At 47.0% G+C, this 4,494-nt stretch overlaps 1 pseudogene; it reads right to left on the bottom strand.

Annotated features, from left to right (window-relative positions):
* Nucleotides 1–1,179: 1,179 nt before the first annotated feature.
* On the bottom strand, nt 1,180–1,986 carry LOC134374002 (protein ILRUN-like; annotated as a pseudogene).
* Nucleotides 1,987–4,494: the final 2,508 nt, after the last annotated feature.

The following is a 4,494-nucleotide window of genomic DNA, read 5'->3' as shown; positions in this document are numbered from 1 at the left end:
AGAGGCCTTCGTCTCTGGGGGCTCTGCACTTTGTCTCCTCAACTGAGGAAGTCTGCCAGACTCTGCCTCAACTCCTCTGCCCTGCATCATGTTCTGGAAACTTCCTCAAAGTTACAACTTCCCTTCATTGAAAACCCTGTTTCATGTATTTTGTCTTTTTATTTTTATTTTTTTGGTTGTTTCATGTATGATAGTAAATCAGGCCCCACTTACTCTTGCCCCAGAGACAAAAGTGTGTGGCAGATATTAAACACAGAGAAGGCAAGTGTGGTGGAGTTGGATTTACCTGGGTTTAAATCCCAACTCTGTCACTCATTGTAAAATGGGGGAAAACTTCTATATCCAAAGTTTGATCTTTTCCCTTGGATGTTTAAAAGACACCTAAAACCCCACATGTCTTTCTTAGTCTGTTTGGGCTGCTATAAAAAATTCCACAGTTTGGGTGGCTTATAAACAACAGAAATTTATTGTTCACAGTTCTGGGGGCTGGAAAGTCCAAGATCAAGGCACCAGCAGATTCAGTGTCTGGTGAGGGCTGCTTCCCAGTTCATAAATGGCACGTTCTTTTTTTTTTTTTTTTTTTTTTTTTTTTTAAGACGACTGGTAAGGGGATCTTAACCCTTGACTTGGTGTTGTCAGCACCACGCTCTCCCAAGTGAGCTAACCAGCCATCCCTATATAGGGATCCGAACCCATGGCCTTGGTGTTATCAGCACCACACTCTCCCAAGTGAGCCGCGGGCTGGCCCTCATGAATGGCATGTTCTATGTGTGCTCACTTGGTGGAAGGGGTAAGGGAGCTCTCTTTTTTTATCTTTAATTTTTTTTTCTGTGGGAAAATTATTTTTGTTTAAAAAGATGGCTTACCTCCCCCGCGTTTTAAACTTTTTTTGCTGTTCTGAGTGACCTGACTGGTTTGACTGATGCCTAATAAACAAAACCCAAGGTGGCTGCATGGATTTCTTCTCAGTAGCCTCAACACCACTCCTGTGATTCAGCATGCATACATGCATCCTGACTTTATTCAAAACTAGTCTGTTCTGCTTCTTCCTCTTTTTCTGGGATGGGGGATCAGAGCCAGGGGTCCATGAGATGTGGCCTGCAATCCAGAGGAATCCCTCACCCTCTCCGTTAAAGTCAAGCCTTCTATCTTTTAATTTTTCTGCTTGCTGACACCCATTTAGGACTGGCTGAAGGGGCAAGGCCAGCAGCGCCCTTTGCAATGCAGCTGTGTGTTGAACTCCATTTCAAAAGATGACAGCTGCTGCATTACTCCTAAAAGCCCACCCACTTCAACACTGAGCATCACGCAGATGACGTCTCCATAGCACAGTCCTGTAGCGGTGCACACCAGCCACTGTCCCTTACATTCCCGCTCTGCTGGGGATGTGCATCTGGACGCTGACATCTGCAATCTCTTGGGGCTGTGGCGATCTCACCATCACCATGTTCACATGTCCCAGTTGGTCTACCCTGACATCTTGAAGACAAACCCCTGGAGGCCAGGCCTCTGCCCTATAATTCTGAATCTGCCATTATTTTTAAAACTAAGTATCAGGATGTATTGACTCCCTGATACGGATTGAATTGTGTCCCCCAAATCTTATGTTTTAGAAGCTTGATCCCCACTGTGACTGTTAAGAGGGTGGGAAATCCTATTATGGCAATTGAAAGGTGGAGCCTAGAAGAGGTATTTAGATTCTGAGGACCATGCTCTAATGAATGGATTAATAATGGTGGTCATGGACATGGTTCTGAGGGCTTTTTTCAACAAAGAACATAGAGGGCACACTGATATCTGGGCTCTAAAAGTTATACTAGGTGCCAATCACTGACTGTAGGTTCCAGTTGGTCATGTCCAGGACAAAGGCACAGCCAAGCAACCTCTGGAACTCAGAGATGAGCATGTCTGTGTCGGTGGTGCCAGGCTGCTGAACTTCTGCATCGGGTACAGGTCTGGGTCCAGCTCCAGGTCCACGCCCTCCATGTGGAGGCTGAAGACCCACTTCCCCACCTCCTGGGGGGCCTGCTGCTGGCCATTGGCACCCCTGCTCCTGTGAGGTAGGCCCCAGCCTCTCAGCTCCTGGTAGGGGTGAACTCACCCAGCCACCCACTCACTTCCATTCACCTTCCCCCCAGTGCTGCTGCTTCCTTTTGCTTCTCAGGATCTTAATTATTCATTTATTTGCTCATTTACTTATTTTCTCTGGCAGCTGGACTGCACAGCGATCAAACCCTGGACCTTGGCATTATCAGCACCATGTTCTAACTAGCTCAGTTATCCCTTCAGCCCAAGGATCTCTTATAAGGGCACTCATCCCATTCCTGAGGGCTCTGTCCTAGAACCTAATCACCTCCCAAGGACCCTGCCTCCAAATACCATCACATAGGGGATTAGGGCCAACATATGAATTTGGGGGACACACAAACATCCAGTCCATAGCAATGTGAAGACACACAGCTGTGAAGTCGCAGAGCTGGAAGTTGAATGCAGCAGTCTGGCCACAGAGCCAGTGCTCTGTGCAGGGCAGCAGTGGCATCTGCCTGGGGAGCATGCCAGGAGTCGATTTGTCAGAACTTAATTACCTAAGGGACCAGATTAATGAATAACTGGCTGATGGAATCATTACTAAATCTCACTTGACAACCACCTGCCTTTCCAGTCCTTATAGTGAAAACAGAAATTTGACAAGGAGTCTCAAGGCCTGTGGGTTGCTGTACTCTTCATCTGCTGAATTAAGATTGAGCATACAGGGGGCTGGTTGGGTAGCTCCATTGGTTAGAGCATGGTGCTGATAACACCAAGGTCCAGGGTTCGAGCCCTGTACCAGCCAGCTGCCAAAAAAATTAAAAAGACTGAGCATGCATACATGGTGTTGAGTGTGTGGGAGTGGTCTAAAAAAATGCTGCAGGTGACGGCAGGAGCCCCTGTCCTGTCAGTTCTTTATGGAGACAGTTGTTGGTGACCCAGCTAAGGCCTCTCCACTAGCAGCACTTTAGAAGAGCCTAAGTAACGGCTACCACCTAGGAGTGTGCTCCAGGACAGGCTCTGCGAGGCAGAGAAATCAAGAGTGAGTCTGAGCTGCATCACTCCCCGGGTGTAGCGCTGGATAAGTGACTTGACCCCTCCAAGCTTCAGGAAAAAGAGGCTAATGATACCTATGCACTGGCTGTTGAATGAGGAAGAAATCCTCTGTGTACCATGCCTGATTTATACTAAGTATTCAGTAAATGGTAGTTGCTATTATTAATAAATAAAGACTTGGTGGGCCAGGATAAAGCTGGTTTGAAATCATCATAATAATAATTAGGACTACTATTTATTCAGTGTTTTTTATGTTTAAAGTATTTGATGTGTACATCTGTTGTCTGTTGCTGTGTAACAGAACATACCAACTTGCAAAACAACACTGTCATAATTCTCATTACCTCTGATAATTATAGGGGTTGAACAGGCTCGGCTGGGAGGTTCTTGCTTAGAGTTTCTCATGTGGTTGCAGCCAGACACTGGCTGGGGCAGGGGTCATTTCAAAGGCTTCTCAGTCACACGTCTTTTCCAGGGCTAAGAGGATTCGCATGGCTGGGGGCCAGAATGTTTGGGCTCCTCATGCATCTCTCAGTCACTGTGTGTCTCTGTGTGGTCCTCCAGCATGGTGTTGAGGGTGGATGGGCTTCCTGTAAGCTGGTTCAGGACTCCCACAGCCCACACCCCCAGAGAGAGCCAGGTGGGAGCTGCATCATCTTTTCTGACCCAGCCTCAGTGGTCATGCAGTGTCACCTCCGGTATGTTCTATTCTTTAGAAGTGAGTCTCTAAGGCCAGCCCATATTCAAGGTGGGGAGTAATTAATTAGTCTCCACCCAGGAGGAGTGTCAAGGAATTTTCAGACATGTTTTAGAACCACTGCATGTTTATTACCACATTTCATTCTCTCAGGAAGTAGACATAATTATTACTATTTTACAGATAAGGAAATTTAGAAGATTAGATGCTTAGAAGGTTAAGCTACTTGCCCATGGTCAAGAACTTAGTGGTAGAGCCAGGATCCAAACCAAGGCCAGCAGTCTGACATTAGAATTTGGTTTCTTAATCCCTAAGTTACACAAATTATACCAGACTAAAATATATAAGGGATTTATTGATAAGCCTCATGCAGTGCTTATTAAGTGCCAGGCAGTGCTCAAAGCACATTTCAGGGGCCATAAAAGTTTGTTGGGAGAAGCATGTGGCAGAGGCCCCAGGAGGCAGTCCTGCCTAGAGTCCTGGGTGGGAGTTGGGGGCAAGCCCATTCAGGACCAGGGACCTCCAGGAAAGAGGCCCCTCCCAGGAGTGCAGAGGAAAGGCTCCTCCTTGGTTGCAAAGTACAAGTGACAATCCTGAGTGGAATATGGTGCCTGTCACTCTGTCCTCCCATCTGGCCCCACAGACCACAGCAGCCAGAGAATGAAGATAAATTAATGTAGCCCTAGGCATCTGCAGCAATGGCATCAGGCAGG

The sequence above is a fragment of the Cynocephalus volans genome, chromosome 3, assembly GCF_027409185.1.
Source record: "Cynocephalus volans isolate mCynVol1 chromosome 3, mCynVol1.pri, whole genome shotgun sequence".
NCBI classification, from domain to species: Eukaryota; Metazoa; Chordata; class Mammalia; order Dermoptera; family Cynocephalidae; genus Cynocephalus; species Cynocephalus volans.
This window is presented reverse-complemented; position numbering and strand designations above follow the sequence as displayed.